The sequence below is a fragment of the Pipistrellus kuhlii genome, unplaced genomic scaffold (genome assembly GCF_014108245.1).
Source record: "Pipistrellus kuhlii isolate mPipKuh1 unplaced genomic scaffold, mPipKuh1.p scaffold_m20_p_1, whole genome shotgun sequence".
NCBI classification, from domain to species: domain Eukaryota; kingdom Metazoa; phylum Chordata; class Mammalia; order Chiroptera; family Vespertilionidae; genus Pipistrellus; species Pipistrellus kuhlii.
In genome coordinates this window covers 173397272-173411746 of record NW_023425404.1, presented here as the reverse complement: position 1 = coordinate 173411746, position 14475 = coordinate 173397272, and positions in this window count along the sequence as shown.

Sequence of the window (14475 nt, the reverse complement as noted above, 5' to 3'; positions counted from 1 at the left end):
ATGGATTTTACTACCTTAAACAAAGACATTGTGGATCTGCGCTAAATTTTTGAAGTAGAGATTACTGGTAATCATCATTCTATCTATTTTTCCTTGTCTGTATGAAAGAGACTGCAACATCATTTATTTTAATTAGGCAGCATCATGTGAGCATTTCTGGTCATTAAAATATGAATGGAAGAAATGGCTAAGACAGAAAATAAGTCATTAGAGAGTTCCATTCTCTCACTCTATGCCTGTCAGAACAACAACGGGGGATGCTTTACTTCCCAAGAAAGGAGTTACCAGGTAAGGATGGCTTGAATAGCTGAGTTTTCACCTGGGAGCTATCATTTTGTTGAGAAATACCTGAAACCACAGTGAAGTTAAAATGAGAAGAAAAAAAAATACACTTTTGCTTTCGCTAATCACTGGGTATAAAGGGTATTTGGTACTGCAGCATAGATTCAGTCTACATTGGTATTTAGAGTTTAGAGGTTGTTTCAATGGTATTGAGTATAATACCATTAAAACAACCTTCTCGGAGCAAGAATAGGCACATAGGCTTTTGAGTTTTGTGTAAAGAAATTAACTTGAGCTACATGCTTCAAATAGTCATCAAATTGGTGAAGTTCTTCGGTGGAAAAAGTTAAAGAAAAGCCTTCATACATAACGCAATTCTGAAACAAACAGCTTCTTATATCCTTCTGGAAATCACCTTTCTTTATGTATAAACTGTCACATAAAATGACATACTATTTAAAGAAGTCTGCTATTTTATTTAGTACCTTAAAAAAAATGAACAACCAACAATGTCTACAAGTCAAGTTTGCTAAGAGAAGACCTTCAAATTGGACATTTGTGAGCAACTATTTACAAGACCTTTGCAGATTTCCAAATTTGTGAAAAATGACTAACATAAATAAACCCCTTCGGAAAAAAATATCATATTATTTTGCTGAACACTTAAAAAGTTTCAAAAAGGCAGGATGGAAACCACTAATCTTAACTGATTTAATTTCATATTGAATTAATTTGTTTGTTTTCTAATAAAACAAATTGTATTTTACAATTAAATGTATCATTATAATAATAATTTTAATTATGAACTTAAGCTGAATTGACAAAGGTAAAACAATAGCAGTAAATAATTGTAATTGCCGCTGTATCCTGTGTGTGCTCACTGCAGACAACACAGATGTATATGTAGGAACAGATTTTCCTCCATTATGGAATGGCTTAGTTCTAGCTGAAATGTATTCTGCCTGTGGCTCCTCTCTGTGTTTTCTGCTTTCCTGGGGAATACTTTCTCAGTTATGCATTCAACTGATGCATCTTATCCTATTAACTTCACATTATGCAAATGAAAATGCTTTTTAAAATTCTTGAACTAATCTTTGCTCATAAAAATTGGTTGCTTCAAATGCTGTGCCAGTACCTTCCATACTGGTGGTTACGTGGAAACATTTTTAATGGCTTCTAGCTTCTGCTTAAAGTACGTGCACACCCAGAATCACATAGTCCTGTGCCCATCTTCATACCACACATTAGTTATTGTTAAGAAATACACATGTGCACAGAAACATACATACATCATAGAATTGCTCAGTTGTTTTACATTTCCGTGAATACCCAGTGTGCAGTGCATTTGTGTATAACATGTTTTAGTACAAGTTGGGTAGATTTTGAACTACTCTTATCACACTAGCAAGAAGGAGGAATAAGAGGGTGGGCACTTGTTTCTGTTTTTGTTGGTCCTACCTACAAAAGCTGGTCTCTTTTACCTACTTTACATATTTGTTTTACTTAAAGAAAGAAATACACAATAATTACTTAAAGTTGGAAACTGTTTTAGTAAAACAGCAAAGGTACAACCCATTTTTAATTCATTGTGGTTCCATATTATTAAATACGGGAGGCCCCATGCACAAAATTTGTGCACAGGGGGTGTGTCCCTCAGCCCAGCTGCACCCTCTCCAATCTGGGACCCCTCAACGGATGTCCGACTGTCCTTTTAGGATTGGGCCTAAACCAGAAGTCAGATATCCCTCTCACAATCCAAAACTGCTGGCTCCCATCTGCTTGCCTGCCTGCCTTCCTGATTGCTCCTAACCGCTTCTGTCAGCCAGCCTGATCACCCCCTAACCACTCCCTTGCCAGCTTGATTCATGTAGAACTGCTCCCCTGCCAGTTTGATTACCCCTAACTTCCCTCCCCTGCAGGCCTGGTCCTCCCCTGCCCCCCAACTGCAGTCTCCTGCAGACCTGAGTTCCCCCCATCTGCCCTTTCCTGCAGGCCCGGTTGTCCCCAACTTCCCTCCTCTGCCAGCCTAATCTCTCCTAACTGTCCTCTCCTGCAGGCTTGATTGCCCCTAACTGCAGGTCTGATCCCTCCCAACTGTCCTTCTCTGCTGGCCATCTTGTGGCAGCCATCTTGTGTATTAAAGTGATGGTCAATTTGCACATTACTTTTTTATTAGATAGGATAGAGGCCTGGTGCATGGATGGGGGCCAGCTGGTTTGCCTTGAAGGGTGTCCTGGATCAGGGTGATGGTTCCCTAAGAGTATGGGGTGGCCTGGGTGAGGGGCCTTTGGTGGTTTTCATGCTGGCCACACCCTCTCAGTGACCCAAACAAAGGCCCTAGGATATGGGATTTATTTATCTTCTATAATTGAAACTTTGTAACCTTCAGCAGAGGCCTGGGCTAGCCAGAGCAGGTGGAAAGCTTGGCTTCCTCCATTGCCAGAGCAACTTAAGCTTTCTGCTCTCTCCAGCTATATGGCTGTCGCCAATTTTGTTGGGATTTATTGATCTTCTATAATTGAAATTTTGTAGCCTTAAGCGGAGGGAGGCCTGGGCTGGCCAGGGTGTGCAGGAAGTTTGGCTTCCTCCATTATCAGGAAAACCCTAGCCTCCTATTCACTCCATGGCTGTAGCCATCTTGGTTGAGTTAATTTGCATACTCAATTCTGATTGGCTGGTGGGTATGACTTGCGGGTGTAGTGGAGGTATGGTCAATTTGCATATTACTCTTATTTGATAGGATTGGTTTAAAAAACAGATTATCCTACTCCAAAATTTTATCACTATGGAGATAGTCATAGGATTCACAAAGATTTGAACAAAAACCTTTTCTAATATTTTTCAGGATTTGTTTTATACTCTAAATACAGTGTTTTTAATATGAAAATTAAATCTGTCAAAGTTTTTAATCAGATATTTTATTGCAGTCTAAAACTAATATAGAATAGATATAAAACATACATATATATTCTTTTTTATCCATTCATCTATCTATAGACACCTCCTAGGTTTTTTCCATATCTTGCCTATTGTAAATAATTCTGGAATGAACATAGAGGTGCATATATCTTTGAGAACCAGTGTTTTTATTTTCTTTGGATAAATACCAAGAAAGAAAATTCTTGAGTCATATGGTACATATAATTTTAATTTTTTGAAGAATATCCATACTGGAATAAAAATAATAAAATCTTGCAATTTGAGACAACTTAGATGGATTTAGTGGGTATTATTATGCTAAGTGAAATAAGTCAGACAGAGAAAGACAAATATCCTATGGTTCCACATGTGTAAAATCTAAAAAAAAAAAAAAAAAAAAAAAAAGCAAAAACAAACAAAGCAAAAAAAAACAAAACAAAAAACGGACTCTACAAACAGAGACTAAAGAGGTGGCTACCAGAAGGGTGAGGGTGGGGGAATGGATGAAAATGGGAAGAGGAATTCTAAATAATAAAGCAGTAATATGCAAATTAACTATCACTCCAACACATAAGATGGCTGCTCCCCTGTGGTCAAAGATGACCACCATAAGATGGCCATCAGGGGAGGGCAGTTGGAAGGGACCAGGCTGGCAGGGGAGGGCAGTTAGGGGCAATCAGGCCAGCACACAGAGGCAGTAAGGGATGATCAGGCTGGCACAGGGAAGGGGAGCCAGTTAAGGGAGACCAGGAAGGCAGGCAAATGAGTATTAGGAGCCAGTGGTCCAGGATTGTGAGTCAGACATCCCCGAATGGGTCCCAGATTGGAGAGGGTGCAGGCTGGGCTGAGGGGATCCCCCATCCCCCGTGCACGAATTGTATGCACCAGGCCTCTAGTACTAAATATAATACAATATAATGTTATCAAATTATAAAATGTTTGTGATGTAAACATTTCAATATAAAACTTGGGTTGCCTTGATAAAGTTTTCTTCATATTGATTTTACTACTAAAGATCATGTTTGAGAGCACCACTTAAGCCATCTCAAAGGCACATGGTAAAGGTTGAAAAAAATGTTATTTTTGTTTTCTTCTTTAATATTGTCATTGTCTAAGTCTACTCAAATACCTCCCATTTATTTGTAATCCAACTTAAAATAATAAAACCTGTAACAAATACAACTAATGTAACCCATGCAGCTTTATGGCAGCAACCAGACTGTGAGCTCCATAAATCATATACTTGGTTTTCCTTGTCCTAAGTCATTGAAGATTTCTTATTCCAAATTCTTTCCATCATTACCTTCTGTTGTATTCTCCTCATTTCACTTTTCTTATTTTTGTCTCTCTTCCCAAAGAACTATGCTTAAGCAGCAACACAGAATGTACACTAGCCCTTCTCAACTCTAATCACATTGACACTGTCAAGTGCAGTGCAATTATAATAATTTAATTTGGAGCACTGTAATTATAAATTCTGACAGTAGTGTGAATATTGGTTTACAGAAGAAGTCTGTAAGTAAATACCTCTTGACTTATAAAGGGGAAATCTTTAAAAATTAAGGTTAAGCCCAGCCAGTGTGGCTCAGTAGTTGAGCATCTATCCAGGAACCGGGAAGTCACATGTCTAGGTGGAAGTCTGGATTCCCGGTATGGGATGTGGAGGAGATAGCCAATCGATTATCCTCTTTCATCATTGATCTTTCTGTCTCTCTCCCCCTCTCCCTTCCTCTCTAAAATCAATAAAAATGAATTTAAAAAATAAAGGTTAATGACTTTAATGCATGAAACTCCATGTGTGTATACTTTAACCATATAAATTCAATTTAGATTAAATGAGAAGGCTTAGGATATTTTAATGTTAGATTAAGTCTTCTTGACTCTGATTATTGCTGTATCTATGCCTGGTTTCCAAACTAGCCACATTACCTCTGATTATTGCAATCATCTTTATGCACTCTGTCATTATAGTCAATACCATGCTTGGTAAACAGGCAAAGAGAAAATTATGTAGCATGTTGAGATATTCATGGGCATTATTTTGCAATGAGTAGATGGTTTTAAAAAGATTATTTTATATTAACGTTTGGTTTTTCATATACAATTTAAAGTAAATTGTGTTATTTTAGATTAACCATTGAATGTAAATGCAAATCACATTAACAACAACATAATGTATATATATGTAATTTTTATTTTTGTTTAAATTGTAGAAAATTAATTGCTTTTAAAGAAATAAGTGGTCCTAGAGTTATTACAGATTATATTAAACTCTGGTTGCGGTTCTCATTAGGCCACCATATCTAATTTTTCTTTTCATTTCTATAGTAATAAGATGATGTATATAAAGCCTTAGAAAAAAATCTGTGATTTAACTTATAAAAGTTTATAAAAACAAAACAAAACACACAAACACTTGTACTATGCAAATTAGTTTACATGAATTGATAATTTTATTCAGCTATCTTTTCTTTTGCTAATTCATTTTAACCTTTTATTTATATAGTAAAGCACTGTTTCTGCCTCTTTTTCATCCAAAGTGTGTTCATTATTGACATCTAGGAGATAAGCTTTGTGAATAAGAATAAGAGTGATTTTAGTTAAATCTCTCTCAACCCTAATACAAAATGTTTTACAATATGTTTGTTGAAAAAGTCAAGGAAGCCTCTGACATAATGGAAGCATGCTAAGAAGCAGAAATAATATAGGCTATATGTCATCAAGTGGTAAATTTGTTCAAAGACCAGCATTCTGCACATTACATTTCTTTCAATCTCATTTAAGCAATCTCATTTCAGAATGAGCCACATACTCACTTGGTATGCAACTTTTATCTCTCATTTGTAGAGAGAAGAACTGAAGTCCAGATTGGTCTACTCAGAGGTAGACATATGAATGAAGCAGGAGCAGGGATATTGGCGACAATTAAGATTGATACTGAGGGAGGAGTAAGGGGTGATCAGGCTGGCACAGGGAAGGGGAGCCAGTTAAGGGAGACCAGGCAGGCAGGCAAATGAGTATTAGGAGCCAGTGGTCCAGGATTGTGAGTCAGACATCCCCGAATTAATTATTGTTAAGGTCGCTGAAGGAGGAATGCATGAGGCCAAAATGGGTGAAGAATTATGAATTTATTAGGCCATCTGGATACCCAGATGAGCTGAGCCCCAAAATGGCACCAGCACTCGAAGTTGGGGATCAGAGGTTTTTAAAGGACTCTTGGTGGGCTTTTTCTGGGTGGAGAATTCTCTATGCAGGTCTGGATTCTGGGGAAATCCGAAGGAAAGAGATAATGGTCTTAGCAAGTGGAATGTCCATTGTGAAGTGGCCTAAAGGTCAGTTCCCAGAGGAGTGGATATCGATTAAATTACTTGATCAGACCTAATAATTATGATCTAAAATAGCATTATAAGTGTAAATGTTTTTGGTAACATTTCTGTTATAATATATAGAGAAATTAATGGCTTTGGGTAAGCTAGTTTGAAATTTAGTGCTGTCATTTATAAGTGCAAATATTCTAACTGATAGGTATATTAATGGAAATTCAAATTTACCTGCTACTGGGATGTAATAACATTTTAAGGATTATATGTTAGAAAACAAATCAGTTTCACTAAAAAAGAGATGTTGAAAGGAAGCCAGGAAGGCTGGTCAACAATCTTAATTGCACTAACCTTTAGTTGAGATATTGTTAGCTGAAGCAGCCTCCACCTTGTTTGTCCCATGTAAATTTCTGTTATTTCCTGCCTAAGGGCTACATTTAAATTTCTGTTTGTTACCTAAGATGTTTTTCCCAAAGCCTCATTAAAAGGTGATGGTAGGGCCAGAGCAGGAGAAGTTCTCCCACTAGAATTGGACTACGGCCTGGCCCCCCATATCGCCAAGTTGAATTTCTTCAAGTCTCAAGTCTCTTCATTTGTGTGCGGCCCTTCTCCAAAACCTGAACCCTGAATTGGAACTCTTTCTATGCAGGCTGTGAAAGAGAGTCCTACAATTATATATCTATGATTTAAGTTAAGTATATGCAAATATAGTATAACTCAGGATAGCATAATCCTATATAATAAAGCCTAATATGCTAAGTGTCTCTGGCTGTTCATTTGACTGTTCGGCCAGTCGCTATGATGTACATTGACCACCAAGGGGCAGATGCTCCAACTGGTAGGTTAGCTTGCTGTTGGGGTCTGGCTGATTGGGACTGGGTTGAAATGGAAGACATGCCCCGGAGTCCTTCTGTGGTCCCTCCCCAGCCCTAATTGTGCATCAGAGGGGTCCCTTGGCCTAGCCTGTACCTTCTCACAACCCAGGACCCCTTGGAGTATGTTAGAGAGTCAGTTTGGCCCGATCCTCACAGGTCAGGTTGAGAGGACCCTACAGGTGCACAAATCCATGCACGAGGCCTCTACTGTACAATATAAAAATAATTATTGCATGAAAACCAGAGACTAAGTAATTAAAATCACAAAGCTGACATATATTTGCTGTGGGTCATATGCCGAAATGCAGAAATGAGGTGAACTAACACATTTTAACAATTTAAGGTCACATCCTAATGTTATATACAAATATTTAAAGCACATGCAAAATCCATGAAATTGTTCTGTACTTATTTACATACCTTCATACTTCCTTTTCTGAAGTCCTGTTTTGGTGTTAGGTACAATATGTTTTGTCCTGTAGCAGAACAATCTTTCAAAAGTGATTGTTGCATCCCATATGAGATCAGTGTGGAAGCCTTAGGATTTTTCTGAGTTTTTTGTGAAGATTGATTTGCAGGCCAAAGTGTGTATCACTGTATTCCATGTGACATACATTGCCAAAGCTCATGAATTAAATATCACATGCCAACTTTATAATTATGCATGCAATGAACCCATGAGAAAAAATATGTTACTATCTCAACGTTATCTATTTTTTCTATTTTCAAAGTGAGGAAAATAAGCAACATCATCCTCAACACACTGAATAATACCTAGCATGATATTCTATCAACATAATGCATTAAAGGTAATAAACACTATCTACATTTTAATGGATGTACTGAATCAATGACAATGAAATCCTATAAAAATATTTACCACTTTTACTCCCATCTATATGGAGCCAATGATGGCTATACAGATAGGAAACACAAAAGTAATATTAAATGTTCTTTTTGATAATATTTAATGATAGGGATCATACCTATAGAAAGGATAGAAAGAATAACATTAGAAATGATCATTCTGATGGGTCTTCTGTGTTTGCTTGTCATTCATTGGTGAACCTGGAGCTACAGTTTTAGGCACCGTGTTCTGGATAATGATATTCTGAAATTGTCCCAGATGCCAAATATTAATAAGTATTTGAAATGTATTTTTGTCTCAACTCATTATATTTGATGCGATAGAGATGTCCGCCAATGGTTTTTCTAGATTGGACTTACCTTACTGATAGTAAAAGGCAAGAGTTTAAAAATGAATTTACAAATTTCTTCCTTGTGATTGAATGGGAAAGAATCAGGGATAAAACCCAGACATTTAGTGCCAGGGTTGAAAGATGGCCAAATGAATAGAGAAAGTGACAACTGTAAAAACCATGACACATACTGAAAATAATGCTTTCAATACAATTCTTGCTGACTTTAGTATTTTTAATACTAATACTAAAGTCCTTCATAATAGTCACAAAATTCTGTCATTTGGAATTTTGTTTCTAAACAAAATCCATTGAGAACTTCTACTCTAGAAATTTGACTGATTACAGTTTGAATAGTTAATGCCGTATGACTATAGGTAATAGAGTTTAATTTTTAATTAGTTACCTATTAGATGGAGAAATAGGGGACCAATTCACTCAAACACTCAAAACTGTGCAGCAAAAAATGAAAGCCACAAAAATTCTCACTGACTACTTTGGAGAGATTTTTCTTTATATTATTCAAGTATGAAAGTAGAAGTTGTACATCAGAGCAGGTGCTTAGCTAATTCATATGCAACATTGCTTTCCTGAATTTAGTCATAAAATTATTTTTGTGTTCTAGTTCTCAAATTAAATTAGAACAAAAATAAGAATTAAGCTAATACCTTTTAAATTTCCTTAAATATTATATATTTAGATTTATTATAGAAATTTTATCCTTGAAATATTGCAATATTGAACAAAGTGAGACTGTTCTAGTTTTTTTAAAACTTAAGAAAAAACAGTAAAAAAAAAAAAAAAAAAAAAAGCAAAGAGCTTAGATAAAGCATTACATTTCTGTATGATTGATTATCTGGGTAAAGATTTATACCAGCAAAGAAAATAAGTCTGAAAGTGCAGGAACTAAAAGTAATTAGATGAGCTTAATAATGTTGACGTAAGTCAACTGAAAAAAAAAAATAGTTTCCTTTGATTTCCTTTTAATATTTAACTGTTTGACATTTATAATTTATTGATTAATGACATTTTATTATAAACCTTAATTAAAGTAATCTTTCCTTCCTAATATAAGATCCTTGTGTAGAAAATAGAAATGACTAATCTCAGCCAAAAGTGTTACTTGTATTATTGGTGAGATTCATGGGAATTTTTTGAGTTATATAAAACATTGCTATATTTTTAACAAAATTTTCAAATCTGATGTAAGAAAATTTATTTATCTATATCTAACTCAAATAGTTTGCTCAAATAAACTCAAATAAACCATAAAGTATTATGTGATATTTACAGATAAATATTTTTTATTTTTATTTTTTTAAAATAAATTTTTATTGTTCATATTATTACAAATGTTCCTTTCCCCCCCTTCTCACCCCGCCCTCTGCCCTTTCCCCACCCCTCATTGTCCTCATAGGTGCACAGTTTATGTTCAGTCTCTTCCCACATCCCCCTCTCCCCTTTTCCCCAAGAATAAACAGTTCACTCCCCTTCCATACCTCTGATTCTATTATATTCAACAGTTAATATTGTTCCTCAGATTTTTTTTTTTTAGTTTCCTTGGTTTTTAGATTCACTTGTTGATAGTTACATATTTGTTGTTCATAATTTTTATCTTTATTTACTTTCTCTTCTGAAAGAACCCCCTTCAGCAATTCATATAATTCTGGTTTGGTGGTGATGAACTCCTTTAGCTTTTTTTTATTAGTGAAGCTCTTTATCTGACCTTCGAATCTGAGTGATAGCTTTGCTGGATAGATTATCTTTGGCTGTAGGTTCTTGCTATTCATCACCTTGAATATTTCTTGCCATTCCCGCCTGGCCTGCATGGTTTCTGTTGAGAAATCAGCTGACAATCGTATAGGTGCTCCTTTATAGGTAACTACCTTCTTTGCTCTTGCTTCTTTTAATATTCTCTCTTTGTCTTTTGCTCTTGGAATCTTAATTATGATTTGTCTTGGTGTGGTCCTCTTTGGATTCCTTTTGTTTGGAGTTCTGTGCGCTTCCTGGACTTGTAAGTCTAATTCTTTCACCAGGTGGGGAAAGTTTTCTGTCACTATTTCTTTCAGTATGTTTTCGATATCTTGCTCTCTCTCTTCTTCTGGGACACCCATAATTCTGATGTTGGTTCGCTTGAAGTTGTCCCAGAGGTTTCTTACATTATCTTCAACTTTCTGGATTCTCTGGCCTTCTTGGGTCTGCGGAGGAGTGTCTTCTGGCTCTTTATGTTCCAAATCTTTGACTTGATTCTTGCTATCTTCCATTCTGTTTTTAGGACTCCATAAAATATTTTTTTATTTCAGACAATGTATTCTTTATTTCTTGTTGATCCCTTATTATTTCTAGTTGATCCCTTTTCATATCCTCATAGGTCTTGTTTATTTTATCGGCCTTTTCTAGAAGATTCTTGAATAACCTTATAAGTGTGGTTTTGAACTCTATATCCAGTCGCTTTTTGTCCTCCATTTCTTTCGTTTGTGATCTATTTGGTTTAGGCATTTTCGCAGGCAGCTTTCCTGATGGGGTGGGGTTTCAGGGTGGAGCCTACAGCCTTGGCTTCCGTCAGCCCCGCCCTATGCGACTCCTGAGACTCAGGGTCCTTCAGTACTTGTTGCAAGCGCCTCTGAGAGAAAGGTGCCCTCGATTTTCGCCTGCTGCCAAACTATCTATGCTCTCCCCCAATGAGTCCGGTATTGGGGTTCAGTTCAGTTGGTAGTGGGATTGGAGGTGGCGTTCAGAGCAGTCTGGAGCCCCTGTCTCCTTCCCGTCAGGGCAATCCCGCGGCACAGCCGGCCGGCCCTTCTCTGCGCACAGTGTGCGCGCCTCCGGGGACCTCCTTTCGCCCCTTCCCCGGAGTCCCGCCTTACAGCCCGGCTCCCTATGGATGAGCCTGGGTCCCCGAGGTCTGGCCTAGAATTGGGGTTCAGAGCAGTTGGAGCTGGGCCCAGCACAGTTGGAACTTTTCTCTCCTTCCCGCTTGGGACGGCCAGCCAGGCACTCGGCCTCCCTCCTCTCCGGCTCTGTCCTCTCCATGCGCGCCGCGTGTCTCTGTACCTTGGGCTTTTACAGCTCCTCCGCGCTTCCTTCTGGTTTTCTCCTTGCTTCTTGTTGTAGAATTTCCAGTCAGTCGACTTTCCTGTAGTTCTGGGTAATGTCCATTTTATATTTTAGTTGTATTTTGTTGAAATTGTTGTGTGCGGCTGCGGCTAGTTGCCTACCCGAGCAGCCATCTTGGATTCTCTCCAGATAAATATTTTAAATTATTTTTAATCAGAATTCTCTTCATGATCCTATATAACAAAGAGCTAATATGCTAATTAGACCAAACAGCAGAACAACCATCTGGACGACCTTGTGGACAAAGTCAGGCCTGCAAGGCTGATCCCCTTTCACGAATGTGGTGCATCGGGCCTCTAGTAAATATATAATTAATTTATTGAAGACTTTATTTTGTTACATAACTTAATTCAAGAAATGTTCAATTTAAGTATTGAGACTGATGTGGGGCATTACGCAAACTTTGTAGATATTTTACCTTAAACACATAGGGGTAATCAGCTGAATTGTGAAAACTATTTTGCCAATCTGTAAATATCAATGAATTATAGTGACCTTTGATTTATAAGTGGTAGTTGGCATCATATTCGCTTGTTGTTAGTTATTGGAGTTGTAAGCCACAAGCTGCTTTTCATTTCATCATATATGGTATATAATCAACAAAGCAAAAAAACAAGCCCAAATGACATAATGTCACAGCGACTTAAACTATATGTGAAAGTGCCAGGTTGGTGTGCTTTAGTGGTTAAGTGTCGACCCATGGTTTGATTTCCAGTCAGGACACATGCCCAGATTATGGGCTGGATCCCAAGCAGGAGGCATGCAGGAGGAAGCCTATCGATGATGCTCTTTCATCATTGATGTTTCTGTCTCTCAATCTTCCTTCCTCTCTTTGAAATCAATAGACATATTAAAATATGTCACTTATACCAGTATATGTTAAAGTTCAGTATGTAGACCACAAATGCTTTTGTACCTATGGGCAAGCTGTGCTTTTATATTTGATAATGTCTTTTTAAAAAGAAAGATGCAATGTTTCCTGCTTTGGGAATTTTCCACTTAACTTGAGCTTTCTACCTGCTGTAATTATGCAGAACTGAGTTTACATGCTTTTAGCTATGATTTGATACCTTGAACATCTTCTAACTTGACACACATTTAAGGCACCAATTATTCCTTTTGTTGTAAGGTGATCTCAAAAGGGTGAAAATTGGGATAAGGATTTTAGAGTAACAATATGGATTTCCAGATAGTTTTTCTAAAATACCTAGTAATAATGATTGGAACCAGAAAAAAAACGTACTTTGTTACAAACCTATTCTTAAAGAAAGGTTCAGTTGTGCTTTCTCTAAAATGGCAGTAGATCAGGGCTTTTTGGATTAATATGCATCATACATACTCTGCAGATTAAACTAAAGCACCTGGGAAATGGATGGCCAATGAACCACTTTATCTGCATTCTGCAGGTACCTTGAGTAGTTTGTCAACTGCGGCATAATTATCATTTCAGTTTGATATGGGCAGTGTTAGGGTAGCTAAAATCATTTTCATTTCTTCTCAGAATTTCCTTCACAGAGAAACGCAAAGTAATACAACTTTTTTAAAAACAATGTTGTTTTTCTGGATTTAAGCAGTAAAATGTAATCATAATTCAGAAACAGCTAATGTGTCCTTCAGTAGAAAATGGAGCAATTATTGTCTCTGTGGAAGAATAGGAACAAAATTAAACGCGGACCTGGTGAGATTCCCTTGATATTTTGATAATAAGATTGCTTTGTTGACTTGTTAAATCTAAATCTCTCATCAAAGATACTTGAATTCTTAAAACATGTCTTGATTTTTAAGATGTACATCCTATATAATAAAAGGCAAATAGACCGAACAACTGGAACAACCGAACAACTGGTCACTATGACTTGCATAGATCACCAGGGGGCGTGCACAGAACATGGTGGGGTGTCAATCGTGGAGGGATGGTGGAGCAAGTGGGGGTGGGGGGCGCTCCAGACCAAGGCTGAGCACCAGTCGCTGCCATTGGGGTGAGCCTCTGGTGGTTACTGAAATTCTTTGCTCCCATGCACTGAGGTACCTTCTGGTGCTTTCACTTGCTGCTGGCGCCAGCCCCACTCAGACTTGATCACTTGGTGCCATCAGTGGGTGCTAAAGGTGGGTGCTAATGGTGGGTGCCATCAGGGCTTCTCTACCTCCCCCTCTTCCTGAGGGGAGATCAGGGCCAGCAGCTGCTGCTTTTTCCATTCTTCTGGCACTGGCCCCAATCCTCAGCAGCAGTGGGAGTGGGGCTGCCAGCAGACAGGGCACCGGGGGCCATGGTGGGAGGGGCCAGGCCGGGGCACAAAGAATGAGCCAAGACCCACCCCTGTGCCCACCACAGCCTGGTGGCCCACAGTTCCTTTCAAGGTGCATGAATTCGTGCAGTGGGCCCCTGGTTTAAATGAAATGTACAGTTGAAGCAATTAAGAAGTACATGGAAAAATAATTCGTGGCATCACTGATGTAGATATTTGTTTTAAATGCATGTGCACATAAATTTATATGGATATGTCTATATAAACAAAGACAAGTATTTTACATGTACCTAAATTTAATGAGTAATTTGATAATTACAATTTGTTTTTTAAACTGTACTTAAGCACTTTGCTTTATGTTGTTAAATTACAAATCACTCACAATAATTACTGATCTTGAATGTTTTCTTTTATTTGATTTCAGTAGAGTGCTAAGGAAGTTTACATTTATATCATTCGATTTAATGATGTCTTACTTTACTATTTTATTTCTATATTAAAATGAACCATGTAATCA